This window comes from Podarcis gaigeae (assembly GCF_964106915.1).
Source record: "Podarcis gaigeae genome assembly, chromosome: 1".
Taxonomy (NCBI): Eukaryota; Metazoa; Chordata; class Lepidosauria; order Squamata; family Lacertidae; genus Podarcis; species Podarcis gaigeae.
This window is the reverse complement of record NC_139678.1, coordinates 90,857,971-90,879,343: the sequence shown is the minus strand read 5'-3', so window position 1 is coordinate 90,879,343 and position 21,373 is coordinate 90,857,971.

The window sequence follows — 21,373 nt, the reverse complement described above, 5'->3', positions numbered from 1 at the left end:
TCTCAGACCACACTACCCATTGAGCTTGCTCTGCAACCCCTCAAGTATTTTTGCCAGGCTGAAATGTGTCCTTGTACAGTACTGTAAAAAGAACTCCCCCTCCCACCATATGGAGGACTGAGAGATATGTGTTTGTCTCTCTGTGTATGGAAGCTTTCAGCTTTTGCCTGGATGGAATGTGGCCTATCATACAACGGTAAGAGTCACATCTCTTGATCTACCCATTTTTGCCTCTGTCCCCACCCACCACTGTCATGTGGTCCCGGGGAGGCTGCCCATTGGTATGAAAATGTTACTCCACTCCTCTGTACACACTTTGTGTCAATCAGCCAATCAACATTCATTCAAGAACTGGGCTAGAGGTTGAATCTGAGAGCCATTCACACCATCTTAGCAACCCACTTGTGGTGCTTCCTCTGGAAGACCTACCCCCCAGCCCTTTGACAACAATACAGAAGGTGTGTTTAACTCAAAGAAGCAAGCTAACAGGAATGCCCTGACTTATAAGAGGAAAATGTGTTAGCCTCCGAACTGTCTTCACAGGTTTCAGAATGCCAAAAGTTAAAAAAAATATATATTAGCCAGCAAATGGGAAAGAAAACAACCCTGCCCCAATTTCCTGGAGTGGGACAGGGAAACTTTCTGTCTGCGTCAACACCCAATGAAAACGAGCTGGGCATTTTTTTTTATTTTTTTAAAAAATCAATGAATACCACACATTTTTCCTGACACTTTAAGATATGTTTTCTTTCTTATGTTGTTAAGACCCATGAAAACACACTTGCCATCAAAGTGGTGAGAGAATAGAATGGAGCTTTTCATAGGCCTCCTCTAATTGGAGTAGTAGTGAAGTTGATATATACTTTAGCTCTAAGAGACCAGTGAACTGGTTTCAGACTGAAGTGTGAGGAACACAAGATGGAAAATCTGATTTATCTTCTAGGGCAGGTGCAAACCTCTCAGCATGCAAGGTAAACAAAACTTATTCCACTGAAGTTTCCTGATAGTGTTGCTATTCCTCCTCACTCTCCTGGTTCATAGGAACCCCTTTTGCTGACACCAGACCTCACACAACCTTTCCCTGGACCCAGACTAAACCAACTGCACATTCTCAAACATTTGAAAGGTCCTTAGTCCCAAGTTCTTTCCCCAGTACTGTCTACATGCGGCTTCCTACAACCTACGCACTTAATTTTCATAACATTCAGCTTCCAGAAAAAATAATACATGCCTTTTTTTATCCACAGGGGTGCGGAACGCAAACAGGATTGCTTGGAGGTTTCTCTACAGGGACTTTGGAAGACACAAGTCTGCCAAGGTTCTTCATGAAGAACTCAAGGAAGGTATGATAACATAGTTCTGAAAAATCTCAGGTAGAGTCCACTGCAACTTTCAGATCTAATGCAAGTTTAATGAAAGTGGTGACAACAAACAGAGAAACAAAAAGCACCCCAGTGCTTGGGGAAGACATCAAAATGTCTCACAGATGCCTGAATCTCTAAGTGCTCCAAGCCTCTCATCGCACTTCAAGGCACTTGGAAGTTTTTGTGTGTTCAAAGGCGAGGCTGTATCGGGTTTAAACAGGACTGGCTGGGAAGCAAATGACACTAGAGAAATCCAGGCTAGCATATGCAGGCCAGCTGAAGAGCTCAGGCTTCCTCTGCCTTTATTATAACCCCAATTACTTCTGCAATATTTATGAAATGTTTGGAGGAATGCCTTAGAAATGTTATGTGAGGAGGGGAAAAAACATTCAAGGATATATGAGGCAAAAGGCTTAGAGACTTTTTCGATGGTTTTTTGTTATGTAAAAATTATGTAATTTCTCCCTTTAAACATGTTAATGCCAACCCCTTCCAGTAGTGGGTCATTTCATCTCTTAAGTAATAGTTGTAACTTTGGTATGAATGATCACCACTTTTAAAAACAGTAGTACTATGAGCAACACTGCAAATGCAACCCTCACATTAATATTGCGTAAGATAACACATCTGCCTATCTATTGATCGATCAATCAATCAATCAATCAATCAATCAATCAATTGATTGCTCTACCCTATACTGTTGTGGGTGGTGGGGTGGTGCAGCAGGTGTCACCTGATTTCTGGTTGCCTGTGTCACTGCTGCATCCAGGGACAGATGGGGTGGGTGGGAACAAGATTGTGTTGACGTCCACATAGTACAGATGCACAGATGGGTTACATAAAATGCTAAATGAAACAGTTCCTCAAAAAAACATTAAAAATGCTATAAAATCTATAAAGGCATGTTGCTTCTGACATATATGAGCTGAATCTGATTAAGGTCTTGTTCAGATTATGATACCACTTTAAACAGTCATGACAGAAGAATCCTGGGAACTGTAGTTTGCCGAGAGTATTCAGGAGACCTCTTATTTCCGTCCCAAAGCAACAGTTACTGCAGTGGTTTAGCAAGCAGCCCTTCTTCCCACGAAATATGTTTCTCCCAGCACAACTGTTGTATTGTATTCTTCTGTTGTGCAGCAGTAGAACTGTTCCATCTGCTACCATAATAGCCCTTGGACTGGCAGATTGAGAGTGCCCCTCCTCTCCTCTCCCCTTCCTTCCCTTCCTCTCTCTCCATTCCTGTGTGTGTGTGTGTGTGTGTGTGTGTGTGTGTGATCTGGACACTGTACAAGACAGAGTTAAAAATATGGGTATTTGCTTTTAGGAGGTGTTTAAAGGTCTTTCCTGTCTCTGTCTTGCTTATTATTCATGGGAGGGCATTCTGGGAGGTGGGTGCTATCACTGAGAAACGTACCCTTCCACATTGTCATCAAGTTGGCCATGGAACGGCCAGCAGGGTCTCAATGGAAGATCTTAAAGATTGACCTGTACTAAGGGAGGTGGTCTGCTAGTCCCGAGTTGATTCAGGCTTTAAATGCCAGCAGTATAACCTAGCACTTGGCTTGGTAGCTAGCAGGCAGAGATGACTATTGATAAATCCCCTTTTTTCCCATTCAACACAGTGCATGATGTTCTATTAGAGTTCAAATAATGTATGGAATTTGGGCACCTTATTAATCACCTCCGGACTCTCTGGTCTAACCCCTGTAAATTTGAGTATAGTGCTCTTCTCTTACTTTCTGCCAGGGACTGGGAAACATTGTTTCATGCTCTAAATGAATACAAATAGCCATGGCCAGAAATGGCATCCAAACACGGCTGCCCTCTGATTAGTGCAGGTCAAGGGCAGGATGTCTCGCTGAAGGTGGATGCTTCCCAGTGTACCGTAACTTGGAACAAACCTAAAGCAGGTTTATGACACAGCTGAGAGAAGGCATTAATGCAATAGACTTGGTAATTCAATCATTTTATAGAAGTTGATCTGTCCTTTTTATTACAATTATTGTCAGCCGGGGTGTTTCATTCCATCACTGAAAATAAACATCATCTATCATACTTGCAAAGATTAGCCTGTGACAGATCTGTCTCTGCTTTGCATAAATGTGTATTAATGCCGGCTCTGTCTGAAGGGGAGAGAGAAGTCTATATTTCACAAGAATGATTAGACAGTGTCACTGCTGCTTTAAGTAATGTCTTTTCATGAGTGATAATCAAACTGTGAAACATCACCACACATGCGCAAACATGCAGACACGCACACAAAAGAAAAAGGAGCAATTTACTGCCTGCGACTTGACTTTGCTTAGTTTAAGTAGAGTTGGGCACAGCGGTGCAACTGGGATTGCTGTGGCTTGTCTACAATGCTTGGAGGACTGTGCGCTGTTAGTACTGTTTTTTCACATGTGTCCATGAGGAGTGTGCTGTAAATAATATGAAATCTAGATTAATAAACCTTTATAAACTCAGATTCCACCAATGTTTTTCTTTTCTGCATCTGTCTGGCTGGAATCTTGTGGATGCAGCATTATTCTGCCTCCCACTAAACCAAGCGCTCCTGGCTCTGCGCAGAACACACAGGTAGCAATAATGTTTCTGACCCAAGGCTTACGGGTTTACAGTTGAGTCTATGCCTATGTGGACTTCCATAACTTGGTTAGAGCTCTGCTTTCACATAGAACACTGTACTTGAAAAGGAAATGCTTTACATCTCCAGGTGGGCATGAGAACACACTTTAATAGCTGCATCACATTTAATCTGTGCTGATCTCAGACGGCTTTATACTCTGCTAGTGGTCTTCAGACTTTGATCTGACACTTTTTCCAGAAGGTGTCCTTCAGAGCTGCCAAACTTCTCTTTCAACGCACCTGAACATAAAATAAGCAGTTTGGAGACTTTAAAAGGAAACCTGGTGCAGGTGTTTGCATAGCTCTCTTTGCTCTTCTAAACATTTGCTTTTAAAAATTATAATATATAAAAAATTATATACAACTTGCTGTTGCTGCTAAAATCTCTTCTTGCTCTTGCTCCTGAACTTCAGACTGTATTTTGAGCTTTCGGGAACCTCAAGAGAGGTTTCTTGATTTAGGGGCCACGTTTTTTTGAAATCAGAATTTTCTTTCTTTCTTTCTTTCTTTCTTTCTTTCTTTCTTTCTTTCTTTCTTTCTTTCTTGGTACAAAAAAAGGTGGACTGTGGCCATTGCTTGCAAACAAACACAATTGAAATAAGCAACACTTACCCATTGGCAGTCCCTTTGTGATTACTTGTGTTGTTTATAATCCAGTTTTATTTTCCACCCTACTTGTAAAACAACAAAAACATATTTACACATGTCCCTTGCTTACTGGGGAACAACAACAACTACTACTACTACTACTACTACTAATTTATTTATTATTTATACCCCACCCATCTGGCTGGGCTTCCCCAGCCACTCTGGGCGGCTTCCAACAAAATATTAAAATACCGTAATGCATCAAGAGAGCCACGCATCACAAAAATAGCAGAGATGAGAGGTTGGTACAACAGACCACTCCTAAGGGAAAATCGAATTATGTCTGGCCACTAGAGGGAGCAACAACTATATTGTTTAACCCTATGATGTGGTACATAAATGTGCCTTGTGCGATATTAGGGTCCCAGGCTTCTGAAACAGATGCTGTACTTCAGGAAGATGTTCAAAGATCACAGTTGAGCCTGAGCTAAATACAGTAAGGCTAAGAATCTAAAGCAGTCCTACACAACTGGTGGCACATCAAACCAAGCCAAATCAAACCTACTAGCCAGGTGTTTTGAGCTGCTGAGATCTTGACAAATCCATTGTTTTGTGGGCTTTTACAGTCATATTGGGGAGCAATGACCATCAAGGTGGGTTGCCATGCATGGCTGGTGGGCTGATTTTCAACGTGGCAAGTCTTAAGATGTGGAGGCCTGCCTCAAGCCTCCTACTTTGGAAATCATTCCATTGAAATACACAGGGCCCCTTCCAAGTGAATATTGTCGGAATTGGAATGCAGATCTGATTAGTAGCTGAATATAAGGTGTGTCTATGTTCTTGCCATCTCAAGATAACTGAAAAGCTGCCAAAGACCATTCTAACCAGTAATCCGCCGTGGTGGTGGTGGTGGTGGTGGTGGTGGGGAGAAGAGCTTTGATAATGGTTGAGCTTAAGTTTGCCTGAGTCTGTTTCATGCTCCCCTGCTGTGGCCTGCAGTCCATGTTATTCATGTCTCTTAATGGGCATCTTTCATTATCATTATCCCTAATAGAGCTTTATTGTATTAGTTACACTTAATTTAAATGTTACTGAAGCATTGAAAACAGATTGCAGATGTTTTCAAACAGATGTTATCTTAATGTTAAAACAAAATCATGAATATTTATAGGGTATTATTGTCTGGGCTGCATTAGTCTGCTTCAACAGGAATGTACGTGTTTCACTTCTTTTGAAGGAAATGCTCCAGAAAGGTGAATTAAAAACAACTTCTTGGCAACTTAGATGTGCTTCACGTGGCCTTCCTGAGGGAAGAGAGGCCCCATCATCCCCATTCTGCATTTGCTGCCATTCATTGTCCCAAACCTGAAAAGTTCCAAGAGAGACATGAGCAACCCATGCTTTGGGTTGGTTTTTGTCTTACACATTAAGGAAAGGTATTTCAGGGTTTACTTCTGGCTTTCTTGGCATACTCCCATGAGTTATGAGGTGTTAGACCTCTTCTGTGCAAAGCTAAAATATCCTTTGGCGTTCCCAATAGATTGTTCCTTCCCTCCACTTTCCCGTCTTTTCAGTGACTCCCAATTACAAAACCGAGAGACATCACACACAAACACACACACACACAATCTTATATAGGCAATGGTATTCTAAACACTTGAAGCAGGTAACAGTTACCACCCCCCCACACAAAAATTATGAGGGATTAAAACCCTCAAGTAAAAATCTTTCCATAAGCTCCATAACATGGCCCAGACTAATATTAGTAATTTGGACAATTACTCGAAAGAAGGGAGTCCGCAGAGTCAGAATGTCCAGGGGCACAGTTTACTGAAATGCTGACAGATTATTGAAAGAATTAGAGACCTTGGCCCATTACCATGAATGAGCTGAAACCCAGTGAGGGGCTAGGCCACCAAGGCCTCATGTGCCACCAGGGCTGCTCATCTCAGCTGGCAGTGTGCCCGGTGCGAGACTATGGTGTGCCAGGCTCCAAGTTCCAGGCCACTTTAAAGATCTCCACTTTCCAGTAAGGAGGTGGGTTTGAGGAGGCCTGGCTAGGCTGAGGTCTCATAAGCAGGTTTGGGGAACCTGTGGCTCTCCAGATGTTGCTGGAATCCAGCCGCCATCAGTCCCAGGCTTACAGTCGGAGATGATGGAGGGTTATAGTCCAGCAAACATTTGGAGGGCCAAAGTTTCCCCAGACCTTAAACATTTCTCTGGAATAAGTTGTCTCTTCCCTGGATCCTGTCCAGGGTTCTGAAGAATCTGTCTCTGACCGCCTTTGCTTACAGATTCTACTTTTTGTTGTCATGCACAGTCCTTGCCAATTAGTCCTGTGCTCTTTATTCCTGTTCCAGATCACTGCCAGATCCCCAGATCCCATATCTGCTGTGACAGTACCCAATATTCTTTTCACTGACTGTGCTAATAGAGATTCCCTCTCCCTCACTACCCTGCTGCTTCCTGTTTCTGTGCTTTCCACCAGACCTGGCTCCTCCTTCCCTCCCAACAGTTCTCTGCTCTGAGTAAGAGGGCGCTTCTCTCAAGTCTCCCTCCCTCCTCCTTCCCTATTTATATATGTGCAGTGCATGATAAGCTGGAACTGTGTCCCAGTGTGTTGAACTGGGTATCACTCCCTAGTCAAATATGTGTAGGTTTGCAATCTTAGTTCATTTAAATTCCAACTTTCCTCCATCAAATTCAAGGCAATTCCCCAGGTGTATTCCCATCTAGGACTGGATCAGATTCGGGCTTCCTTAGTTTCAGTCACGTGGCTGCTTCTTGTGACTTTAGACCAAGCTTCTTGGTTCCTTGAAAAGCTATCCCTTCACACCTTACCCTTTAACAGAGAATGTGTGGCTCTGCTTTTCCCTGTTATGTGCTTGCCATCCTGAAACCCCTTACAAACATCTTCAGAGCAACCAAAGCAATATGCCTTCTGCAGCAGCAGCCCCCAGATCCTGGGCTTCTCTGTCCCTCCCCCACTCTTCAGTAATGTGGATATTTTGAACACATTTACATTAAAGAAATTAGATTCAGGTAGGTAGCCATGTTGGTCTGATGCAGTCTATATATATATATATATATATATATATATATATATATATATGCAGGTTTTGGTGTCCTCGGGTGTCTTCCCGTGTAAAAGTTGGGGTGTCTAGGCGACGTTTCGACGAGGTCTCACTCGTCATCTTCAGGCTGGTGCTTTCGGCTTCTAGTTACTGGAACAGAGCGGGATCTCAATGTTTGAGTTCCTATAAATACTGTAGAGGGGGTGTGGTGTCTAGCCTCCAATGTTCTGGGCAGAGAGGAAGTTCCCAGGCTAGTGTGCCTTTTCTTCTTTTGTTCCTTAATTACTTGAGAGATACCTTGAGTGATTTCTTGAGTGATATCCTGAGTACCACTTAGGTGGGTCATTAGGTGTGGATTAGTTGCTAAAGTCTTTGTGTCTTGACCTCTTGAACTTTGTGAAGAGTTTTCCTGAGAAGATGGCTGTATTGCACTTAGTTGTGCTTTGGCTAGGCTTCGTGTATAGGGGCGAGCTGTGGTTTTGTGGCTTGTGTCAGCCAGATCTGTGTAGGGATTGCAGGGGGGTGCAGCATCCGGAGGTGCCACCATGGATTGGCTACTGGATGGTGTCAGTAATTCATCTGTGGAGAGGGTCTGGGTTTGGGTCTGGTGTGGTTGATTGGTGTTGGCGTTCTGTGTGCCTCTGGATCTGGTGTCAGTTTTTGTGGAGAGGGCTAATTTCCAGATGTCTGGCAAGCGGGATGTGTCGTCACGCTTGTTCATGTTGTGAGGGTGTTTCTCTATCTCGATGGCTTCCATGATTATTCTCTTGTGGTGATGTTCCGTGTTAAAGAGCAATTTGGAATCTGCAAAATTAATTTCGTGTCCTGTTTCTTTCATGTGTTGGAAAAGAGAGGAAGTTTTTTCTTCTTTTTTGACGGCATTCTTGTGTTCTGCGATACGTGCATTTATTCGTCTGTTAGTTTGTCCAATGTACGTGGCTGGGCAGACTTTGCAGGGTATTTCATAGATCCCTTGGTTTTCCAACTGGATTTTATCCTTGGGGTTTCTGAGGATATTGGCTATTTTTTGGTTGGTGCAAAAGGCTGTTTTGATATTGTGTTTATGGAGGATTTTGCTAATTTTATCTGTAGTGCCCTTGATATAAGGAAGGAGGGCCATGCCATTGTTTTCTTCTGTGTCTTGGTTTTTGGGGGGTGTTTCCTTTTGGATTAGCTTCGTAATCCTGTTTTGCTGGTATCCATTGGCAATTAACACATTTGAGAGATTCTGTAACTCAGTTGTCAAGTGGTCTTTGTCAGCCAGGCGTTTGGTTCTGGAGATGAGAGTCTTGGCTACGGAGTTTATTTGTGCAGGGTGGTGGTGTGATTGTGCATGTAAGTAGCGGTTGGTGTGTGTTTTTTTCTGGTAGATAGTGTGTCCTAGGGAGCCATCAGGTTTTTTGTAGATTAGGACGTCAAGGAAGGGAAGTTGGTTGTTGGCTTCTATTTCCATAGTGAATTGTATTTTGGGGTGTAAGTTGTTGAGATGTGTGAGGAAGCTATCCAGTTTTTCCTTCCCGTGTGGCCAAATTACAAAGGTGTCGTCAACATATCTGAGCCAAAGTTTGGGTTTGTGTTCTGACTTGTCTAAAGCATTGGTTTCAAAGTGTTCCATGTACAGGTTTGCGATGACCGGTGAGAGGGGTGATCCCATAGGTGCTCCTTCTATCTGTTTGTATCTTTGTCCATTGTGGATGAAGTACGTGTTGGTTAGGCAGTGGTTGGTCAGGTCCAAGATGTATTCGGGGGGATTGTATTTGTTTTGAATAGCTGTCAAGGCTTCATTAATGGGCACTTGTGTGAAGAGAGATACAACATCGAAGCTCACAAGTAGGTCATTAGGATGTAGGTTTTGCTTCTTTATTGTTTCTATGAACTGGAAGGAGTTTGGTACGTGTGAAGAGATGGATTCTGCATAGGGCTGAAGTTGCTTGGCGAGAAATTTAGCGAGATTTTGTAGAGGTGAGCCTATGGAGCTGACTATTGGTCTGAGTGGTGTTCCTTCTTTGTGTATCTTGGGGAGGCCGTAGAGTTTGGGGCATCTGGATGATTTTTCTCTGGGGATGATTCTTAGCTGGATTTCTTCACTGATAGGAGAGGCTTTTATTTTGGATTTGGTGGTTTTTTCCAGATAGGTGGTGGGATCTGTTTTTATAGGTTTGTAGGCAGGATCTTGGAGTAGCTTTGATAGTTTTGCTTGGTAGTCCGATGTGTTTAGCCCTCCCCACAAAAACTGACACCAGATCCAGAGGCACACAGAACGCCAACACCAATCAACCACACCAGACCCAAACCCAGACCCTCTCCACAGATGAATTACTGACACCATCCAGTAGCCAATCCATGGTGGCACCTCCGGATGCTGCACCCCCCTGCAATCCCTACACAGATCTGGCTGACACAAGCCACAAAACCACAGCTCGCCCCTATACACGAAGCCAAGCCAAAGCACAACTAAGTGCAATACAGCCATCTTCTCAGGAAAACTCTTCACAAAGTTCAAGAGGTCAAGACACAAAGACTTTAGCAACTAATCCACACCTAATGACCCACCTAAGTGGTACTCAGGATATCACTCAAGAAATCACTCAAGGTATCTCTCAAGTAATTAAGGAACAAAAGAAGAAAAGGCACACTAGCCTGGGAACTTCCTCTCTGCCCAGAACATTGGAGGCTAGACACCACACCCCCTCTACAGTATTTATAGGAACTCAAACATTGAGATCCCGCTCTGTTCCAGTAACAAGAAGCCGAAAGCACCAGCCTGAAGATGACGAGTGAGACCTCGTCGAAACGTCGCCTAGACACCCCAACTTTTACACGGGAAGACACCCGAGGACACCAAAACCTGCATTCCTGTACCCGTGAAAATCTACGAAAGCATATATATATATATATATATAAATAAAAAATAAAAAATTGTCCAGTAGCACCTTAGAGACCAACTCTAAGGTCTCTAACTTAGTTGGTCTCTAAGGTGCTACTGGACAAATATATATATATATATATATATATATATATATATATATATGAAATTAATCACTATTAATGCTTTCTTTGTCCTCTATCATTTTGTGGAAATGCAGAAAAACGAATACCCCCCCCCCCCGTTTTTGTTTTTTTAGTGCCCAGCCTCTTCCACAGCAGATGCAAATCTTAATAACATCTGGGAAGCATTTTGCAAATCCATAATTTTGCAACATGTTGAATGAAAGCAAAATCGCCCCAGCCACCCTGTCATATCCTATTGATCTCTCCATATCCTTCAGCAGCCGGCATTCACTAATAAAGTGCAATACGTAGCTCTGCAGTTTAGAGTTACATACCCGTAACTAAATAACTTTGTAATCAATGACAGGCCATTTTCAGTTGATGCCTTAAAGACTTTGCTTCATCTGCAAAGGAGATAAAATGGCACTTATGGAGACAGGCTGAGACTGGAATGAACAAGCCTCCTTGGTATTATTGCCAGCAAGAGAGAATTGCTGGGTAAGTCTAAAACACCTTTTCCATATTAAAAGCTCTGGTATGGTTGTTCCCCTGCTGAGTTGCTCTCACGCTCGTCTGGTAACATCTTCTGCCCACATGGTTTCAGTCTGGCCTTTTACCAAGGTAGCAACCCTGAGAATTGCTGTTGCTATTGCTAGGGTAGTTCATAACTATGGAGGGGGATAATGGGGTTGCACCTGCCATGAACATGCATGTTGTCATGACATGCTCTACTTCCACCATTGGAAGCAGTATGTCTCTGAATTCCAGTTGCTGGGAATTACGAGTGGGGAGAGTGCTCTTGCACTCAGATTCTGCTTGTGGACTTTCTATAGGCATCTGGTTGGCTGCTGTGAGAACAGGATGCTAGACTAGATGGGCCTTTGCTCTAGTCCAGCAGAGCTCTTCTTATGTTCTTATGCCCCCTGCTGACTGCGCATTTGATGAGCAGGAGAAAGGGCCCTATGCCAATGTATTCCCCACATGCAATGAAGGATTCTGGGCCAACAGCATCTGCATCACCCACATTTGCTCTTTGTGCATATCCTGGCATGTGGATAGGGTCTCTTCTTAAGCTTTCTGAACATGCAGCTGTTGTAGGATAACCAGCCTCATATAACCAACATGCTTAAGTCTAATTAGAACACGAAGGGGTTAATAGAGTAAGCTGTCCTACCAGGCTTGGCTATGTCACTTCCTTTTCTTTGGGAGGAAATAGGTCAATCAAACCTATGGTTTTCCCCCCAGTCCACCTGAAAAGCTCAGTATGTGAAGAGGTTTGAGATTGTTGTACCAGCTCAACTGCATGGTTCTCACAAGCCACACTTAAATTCTTGTACCAATAATCTAGAAACTTTTACCACATTCCACTTACAAAGCTATGCTTTACTGCCTATGCAACTTTTCTGAAGCACATGAATCTGACCTTTGGAGAATTTGTAAGTAAATCATTTTTAAACTTGCCAAACGTGTGGAAATGAACTTTTTAATGGAACATTTTGGAACTCACTTGGAGAAACATATTTTAAAGGTCTAACAATCTATATTTCCATGCTTTACTTTGTTGCATACTTTGTGATTATTATTTTTTGCACCAACAGCTGTTACATGTGACTGGGGTGTACATGTGGGAAAACAGGACAAGGCTCCACAGAATTGCTACCGTTTCACACATTGTTTTAGCCCATGAGGGTTCCCCCCCCCATCCTCTTTATATCATCTGCTTTCCCTCTATGGTAGGGAGCTCCAGAATCAAAGTGCCGTCCAAGAAAAGACTTTTTTCAAGTAGTTCAATCAGAAAACCCGAACACAAAAGTTGTTGTGTTCTTTTGGCAAAGTTATTGAGCTTCCCCCACAAAAAAATCTCTAAAAAATCTCCAAAAAACAAAATGATTTTTTGAGCTACTTTTAATGAAATTCGCCAAAATCTACGTTTCAGACATATGTATGGGTTGCCATACGTCTGGATTTTCCAGGACACTTCTGTGATTTCCACCCGGGCACTGTTTATATGGGCTGAATACCAGCTATGTATTTTTCTTCTCTGGCGATCATTCGTAGCTGAGTAAGATTGTCTTCCATAAACACTGTTTTAACAGTGAGTCTGTAAGTAACTGTGGAGGCCAATTCTGGATCCACAGGTCCTTCCACAGTGGGGACATAGGTTTCCGGGTGGGAGTTGATCATGGTGCGGGTTTGCCAAGTGTGCCTTCCCCTTAGCACATTTCATCCTTTCATCCTGAGTTTGAGCATCTTCAAAGCCCATGACACCTTTGGTAAAGGCTGTTCTCCAATTGGAGTGCTCGCAGGCCAGTGTTTCCCAGTTGTTGGTGTATACCAGATGTATGGCAAACCTAAGTAAGCTTTTGTTTCTGTGTAGGTTATCACTGGCAATCTGCTGCATGTGTAATTAGCAATCTTTTGTTTGGGAACAAGAGATATGAGCACTAAACTATTTTCTTGCTTCTGGTGATTCTACTTTAGGTGCGTCAGTGTTAGTAATCTCATGTTTATTGCATATTATAGGTAAATTTTGTTTGTTTATTAAATTTATATACTTCCCTTCATCTGAGGATCACTGGGCAGTTATGTGGGAGAGAGTCGCAAGAATACATAAATTTGCATCCAAGAATTCTAATGTATATGATCTTAATTTCAGTTTTGTGCAATATTTGCAATATGGTTACCATTTGGATTTTTTACATTATAGTAATTCAGTTTATTAATGACAACTTCATTAAGATCCAAATACTGAAATTTTGCTCAAATTCTAAATTGTACAAAAATTCACTGTAGCTTAGTGTCACCTACTATGCAACTACATTGAAGGCTTTCCACTGTCATCTTCTGGGGCTAAATACGATGTTTTGAAACAGTAGTAAACATTGGGCAAAATGAAACTTTTGAAAATATCTCCATTCATTTACCAGCATGCTGAAAATCTGTTTGTTGGTGATGTTGTATGACATTGGTTTGCTTCCAGAATGTTACCTGCGATTGATCACTCAGTATATTGTTTTGAATGAAATGGGCAGAATAGACTATAACAGATGGACATATAGTTTAAGCTGACCGAAGGGACAGCATGTTACACATTGGAAAGCTACAGTTCTTGCCAGGAAAATCAGAATAGTTATTTATGCTTCTGCCTTTTGAATATAAAGAATGAAGCAGCATAATGAAATGAATGAAACTTTCAACAAACCTTTTAAGTGGAGATTCTTAATAATAATTGGTATCTGTGTTGAATCCAAAATGGTAGAATTTTGAGGAGACAATACATAGCATAAAGTGTGAGTGAAATGGCGTGGCGTGGCGTGTCTCTTTGGCTACTATTCTACTTATGCATAGAATGTCACTAAATGTGCAAGTGGGAATCACATCTGGATTTACTTCCTTTCCTAGATTGTTCAAGAATGGAAGCCACATTGCTTGACTCTTTTGCAAAGTTAAATAAAGCACAGTAATTCAAGCACTTTTTTTAATTATTAAAAAACCCACACATATTTCTCCTTTAAAAAAGCAAAATTCAGTACATTCAAGCACATTTTGAAGGATGAAAGTTCTGCATCCGGTGAATGTCTTAAAGATCAGCCAAGAAAGAAAAAATGTTCACTGCTTTATAGAGAGTCACACCCTTGTTCAAGGACGGAATAGTCCTATGACCTTTTCTCTAGCCTTTTTTATTGTTAATAGCTAAGGATATTTCTTCAATGCTTCCTCAGTGATTAGAAGATGCATGTTTGAGTGCAACGTTTTGACTAGTAGCTGCTGATCAAACCTCATCTGCTTGGATGGGGGTCTTAGGAAATGTTTGGCAGCCAGATGCAGTGAGTGAAGGGGACCCAAATCTGGCTTTTGCTGCTGATGGCCAAGGAACCTTGCGGGGCTTAATGGGTATACTATTGGGTAAAATGTAAGGGACGCGGGTGGCGCTGTGGGTTAAGCCACAGAGCCTAGGACTTGTTGATCAGAAGGTCGGCGGTTCGAATCCCCACGACGGGGTGAGTTCCTGTTGCTTGGTCCCTGCTCCTGCCCACCTAGCAGTTTGAAAGCACATCAAAGTGCAAGTAGATAAATAGGTACCGCTCCAGTGGGAAGGTAAACGGCATTTCCGTGCACTGCTCTGGTTCGCCAGAAGCGGCTTAGTCATGCTGGCCACATGACCCGGAAGCTGTACGCCGGCTCCTTCGGCCAATAAAGCGAGATGAGCGCCGCAACCCCAGAGTCAGTCACGACTGGATCTAATGGTCAGGGGTCCCTTTACCTTTACCTTATTGGGTAAATTAGCACTGTTTGTCAAGTTGCCTTCCTCTTCCCCTGTGCTTAGGTCCATATTTATATGTGAATAAATGTTACTGGAGGTGTGGGGAACTTTGGCCCTCCAGATGTTGCTGAACTATAACTCTCCTCATCCCTGACCACTCATCATCTCATCATCCCTGACCACTGGCCATGTGATGTCTGGGGCTAATGTAGTTCTCTGCCTCTGTACTGCTGCTACTGCTCCACCACTGTCTCCATACAAGGACAACTGACCATGTAAATAGCTGCCCCTAGAACTGCCCCTGAGATGCACAAAACAATTAGGATGCTGTAGAAGATTGCCATATAAGATCATGCTGGGTTGCGTGTGTCCTTTGAAAAAGCTAGGGGATTCTTTTCAGTAACTCCCCTGTCACCAAAGAGCTTGTGCCAATTCACAATGGTTGCCAAAGAGCGATGATCAGTCTTGCACGCAGCTGCAGTTGTCAACGTCATGACTCTTCAAGACTTTCGCTCTATACCATCTTTCTGCCTTGACCTCCTTTTGCATTTCACATCTGTGAGCCTCTCAATTTCATCTTTCTCTTTGGAAAATCATCATTATTGGACAGTTCCCATCTCTTTTGGGCTCGAAAAAAGAAAGTGCTTTCGTCCAGCGTTGATTTGCTCTTCATGCTGTGTGGTCTAATCCTTTTTCAAGTTTGTATGAGGCTAGGAAAAAGGCAACACTCCTCTGCTAATGCAAATGAAAAGTAATATTTGTGCTAATTTAAAAGGTAAAACACCTGACTTCACACACTGAAGCCTTTGTCCCTTCTGAGAACTTCTCTCTTTTCACAGGATGAAAAGATCTTCATTTAAATCAGGGGTGGCTCACTTGTGTCCTCCCAGACGCAACTCCCATCATCCCTGACCATTGGCTAGGATGGCTGGGACTGATAGGAACCAACAACGTTTGGAGGAGGCGCTCAGGTTAGCCACCCTGATTTAAATGCCTCTGTGCTACACACACATGCTGCAAAATCCTTTGCACACCATATTGTACTCAAGTAGCTACCAGTTTGCTTAGTTTGATGGCAGATTCATACTGATTTGCAAATTAATTTTGTCTCTTTGTATACCGAGGGCGTGCACAACTTATTTAATTTGTAATAAATGCAATTAGAGAAATGAATGAGCTATCAAGATTTTTAGAGTATGATCCATCAATGTTGGCATAACTTGTAATCCTGGTCATTATAAATAACAAGGGTCTTTTGCAATATGGAATGCAATTTCCCCTGCAGTTTGTCTCATTACTTTATGACATATGGGTTAATATTAAATTACAATGCCTTAATTTTCAAATCAGAGCTTAATTTATAAGTAAAAGGTTAATAAATTGCCTCTGCAGAAGTAGGATTTGGTGTGCGTTTGTTTGGAACAGACCCCTCCCTTTTGACATATTTTCTCTAGATTGATCTCCATCCTTACCAGTGTCGTTTTCTGCCTAGCAAACTGGAAGCAGAATGAGGCGTTCCAATTTTGGCTCTGTATGACTTTGCAGGGGAAACAGTGCAGTGACAGAACAGCTGCTTGGCATGCAGAAGGTCTGAGGTTCAATACCATAGCATCTTCATGTGGGGCTGGGAGAAACTGCAGTCTGAAAACTTGGAAAACCACTGTCAGTCAATACAGACCATACTGATCTATGTGGACCGGTGGTCAAGCTTCTATGTTTCTGAAAGACTTCTAATTCTGACAATGGTCTGAAAGCATTGGTTGTAATTACATTGTTGAGTTGAGACAGGTTTCAGCCTGGTTAATGCTTTGATAGGAGTCCGCTTAGGAACTTGTCTAACAGAGCAATCTTATGCATGTCTACTCAGAAGTAAGCCCTACTGAGTTGTATGAGTTTCTTTGAAAATTTTGTGGGGTATTGTGCGCACACACACACACATGTCTGACTCTTCGTGACCCCATGGACCAGAGCACGCCAGGCACTCCTGTCTTCCACTGCCTCATGCAGTTTGGTCAAGCTCAAGTTAGTAGATTCGAGAACACTGTCCAACCATCTTGTCCTCTGTTGTCCCCTTCTCCTTGTGTCCTCAATCTTTCCCAACATCAGGAACTTTTCCAGGGAGTCTTCTCTTCTCATGAGGTGGCCAAAGTACTGGAGCCTCAGCTTCAGGATCTGTCCTTCCAGTGAGCACTCAGGGTTGATTTCCTTAAGAATGGATAGGTTTGATCTTCTTGCAGTCCACGGGACTCTCAAGAGTCTCCTCCAGCACCATAATTCAAAAGCATAAATTTTTCAGCGATCAGCCTTCTTTATGAGCCAGCTCTCACTTCCATACATCACTACTGGGAAAACCATAGCTTTTACTATACGGACCTTTGTCGGCAAGGTGATGTCTCTGCTTTTTAAGGTGCTGTCTAGGTTTGTCTTCACTTTTCTCCCAAGAAGCAGGCGTCTTTTAATTTTGTGACTGCTGTCACCATCTGCAGTGATCATGGAGCCCAAGAAAGTAAAAACTCTCACTGCCTCCATTTCTTCACCTTCTACTTGCCAGGAGGTGATGGGACCAGTGGCCATGATCTTAGTTTTTTTGATGTTGAGCTTCAGACCATATTTTGCGCTCCCCTCTTTCATTTATTAAATAATAAATAATAGGATTTCACCTCTGGCAAATGTGTAAAGCAGGGGTGGAGAACCTTTGGAGCTCCAGATTTTGGTGTTTTCAGTGTTAGTTGTAGCTCAGTCATACAGGCATATATTTAAGGTGTGAAAGAAAATGATGTGACTGTTGTAAACTTTGATTTTTGTTTTTTGAGGGGTGTGAACTTCTTTTTTTTTTTTTGAGTGGGGGAAATATTCAACATGGGTTGCACCCTGTAGATGTTAATATAGTCAGGCACTAGATAGTGGCCAATACACTGGGATTCACGTTGTACAGTGTGACTGTGGGCAGTAGAGAGAGATGGTTTGAATGAGTTTTGGAATTTCGCAGAAAAGGTTGTGAGGACACAGGGCCAGCTTAAGGCCTGGGGAGGCCCTTGGCAGAGTTGAGCCCTCCTACACCGGTGAACCCCCCCAAGCTTACCCAATGGCTAGGGCCCTCTTCCAATCAGTGCCAGGAAACCACTGATTTAATTTCCTACAGTGCCTTCACAGTAGCATCAGTCTAGAAGCCACTTTTTCTATTTCTTAGTGGATCTAATTTTCTACTACTTTTACCATACCATCCAATATTTCATGGGTGAAAATCGGAACACTCTTGAGTACTCACAACTAAGGATGGGAGAGAATTTCATGTAGTCTACATTTTTTATGCAAATCTAATTTTAACCTCCCACACACTAATACACAACTCAGATCTTTTGGACTGCTCACTTCTGTGAATTTTGCAATAACATCCTTGTTTCAAAAAAGCAAGCAAGCAAGCAAGCAAACAAACAAACCAAAAAACATACAAGAATGGTGATTAGAAGTGTAAACACTGAGATAAAGTATGTATTTTAAAACACTGGGCTGAATCTAGTGGAGTTGTCCCATTGGTGCAACAACCTGTGCAATGGGACTTCCTCTCCATCTCCTTGTGTTCCCCCATGTCCCCCATCTGTTCTGGGTTTCCCCCCAATCCCCTGGAGTAGATGGGGGGAGCATGACAGCATGTGGGGAGAGGCAAGGGAGAGGTAGTCCAGTTGCACAGGTGCAAGCCCATGTGCTAATGGGATGACTTCCTTGGATAGAATTAAAATTTTGTAATAAAACCATGCATTTGAGTACAAAGTTTCATACTGATTTTTTTTTTAAAAAAGAAAGCTCAATTAATGTGGATTTATGGATAGACTAGATTTATGAATACATGCAAAGTGACACACAATGGAAATAAACTGATACTCTATTCTCACACTAAGAATCACTATCTTCATCAGTTCCCCCCACTACACATTGCTGGAGGCACTTTGGTGCATCATGTGCACAGTATTCCTTTACTCTACAATGCTTAGCTTGTCTTGGAGAAGTTCTAAAGGATGGACTGTTAGTAATTTACCATAATAGTAGTTCCCTTCAGAACACTTAAAGAAGTTTAATAGAATGCTTAATTGGTTAATCTCATAACTTATTAGATAGATAGATAGATAGATAGATAGATAGATAGATAGATGATAGATAGATGATAGATAGATATAGATAGATATGCATGCTGTAATTGAAATATCACCCTTCTTATTTGCATTGGTTTTCTGGGTGCTAGTGGTGGAAGATAAGCAGTGCACTTTGCAGAAAAGTGTTGCTGCTCATTAGTAGGGCACATGCTCTTCTTGCAGAATGCCCCAGGCTCAGTCCCTGGCATCTCCAGATGCAGCTGCAAAAGTCCTTTATCTGCAAGCCACTGCAACTTTCAAAATGCTTCCACAGCATCTACCCAGAAGGCAAAACAAGGGACTGGAAGAGAGGGTATGTAAACAGGGGGAGTTGATGTGCCTTGCAGATGCAGCCCAAGGAGTCAAGATCAACCCCAAGTTTAAGAGCTTAACTTTGGTCTTGTTTGTTTTATCTTACATTTACAGCCATGTATTTAAAGTGGCAGTTTGCAGGTTTACATGAAACATAAATCTTGGAGGGAGAAATTACCATTACAGGGACAGGTTTGTTTTGTTAGGCCATTTTACTCACACGTTAAATAGCTGTCAGCAAGAGGCCTTGGTTGGTCATAAATTGCCATCCCAATAATACAGACTGCTCTGTTGATTTATAATACAGCTTGTCTTCCAAATGGATCCAACAGTCCCTAAAGAACAAAAGCACTCCTGGTAGAAGATTGAGACCATTCAGGGGGGCACTGGAATGGCTGCTCTTGGATAGAGCGTGACAAGGTCCCACTTTTAGGACAGCGGCTAGTGTTTTTGGCTAATGTATTGTCCTGATTTTAGGTTTCAAATGAGAACCAGTAAATGAATGAGAAAGTATAACTTCAAAAAAAAGAAGAGATTATTGTGTGGATGTTGGCTTATCAGCTTTCAATTTCCAGTAATGGTACATTCCGCAAGCCTTAACATCCTGGCAACTTGCTTTGCAAGGATGTCTCTAAACTCTTCTATCATTGCAACGTGGGCTACATGTCAAATCTAAAATCTGAGATGGCAGTTGCTCTTTGGGGAGGAGCCTTAGCTCAGTGGTAGAGCATCTTCTTTGCATGAAGAAGGTATCGAGTGAAATCCTTGGTACTTCCAATTAAACTTATCAATTAACCTCTGCTAGAAATTCTGGAGAGCTGCTGCCAATCAGGAGAGGCAAAGGACACAGGTCAAGATTGTGGACTAATGATTTTACTCAGTAGTAGGCAGCTTTGTATGCTCCTCAACTACCTCCTCCCCCATGCCTTGTGGTTGCTTTGGTTGCTAACTTGTTGAACTAGCTTGGTATCAGCAGTGCTCCCACCAATGGAGAGACAAGCAAGACTAGAGGCTTGGGCAGCCAAGTCCAGTGTCCTCCTGCTGCTTATGTCCAGATGAGTAAAATGCCTGCTGCCTAGGTCATTTGTTTCTGCTGACATCAAAAGGAACAAAGAAGAGCTGTGCATACACCATAATTCCACATTCATATTATGCAGATACAGAATTTGCTACTCTCAGGATGACAAGAGGCACAGGAGAAAAGGACTCCTGAACCTTTTAATAGTTTTGTAGAAGACTTTTTTTTTTGCAACTGCAGCTTGTCATGCAGCAGTAAGATATTCTGCACCTGCTGAAATCCCCAGTGCAACTGATCTTTCTTTCCCTTTCTTTGCATCTCGTCACTCCAGAAACAGGATGAATAATTCACCCTTCCCGAGGACCAAAAAATGGCTACAAACTTCCTGAGATCAAGGAGCAGGTTTTCATCTGCGTTTGAACTGTGTGCCATCTGAATCCAAGGTAGTGGACAGAACCTTTACAATTATATGAATTTTATCCAAATGTGTATAGTGAAAGTATAATGAATGAGAGGGATCACTACTGGTGGTATAGCCGCTCTGAGAAACTGGTTTTTGCAGGTTTAAAAAACCAGGAGTCTGTTCCAGCAAGGAGCAACAATAGTCAGACAAAAGAAATATTCATGGAAAGTATGGTATGCAAAGCTATTTGTTTGCTATTCATTTGGACATCTCTTAAGAGAGTGTAATCAAATTTTGCATTGTGGTTCCTGAGATTAGGAGCAGGTTTTCATCTATGTTTGGATAGAGTTGGATGCCATTTTGAATCAAGATGGAGGACTGAACCTTCCTAAACTGCACTGGTTCCCCCCCTCCCTTAGAATTCCCAAGCAACACTGAGGATGCTAGTGCTAAACCATTTGCACCATTCATTGAGGTTGCAAGCATATATTAGCCCATTTAAGGGTGCTGTGGCACCCTTTCTTAACTGAGCAGCCATTCATTCATCAGAGAACAGGGAGTACAGTCTTCCTTGCATTGGCTGTTGCCTCTGACGGTCAGG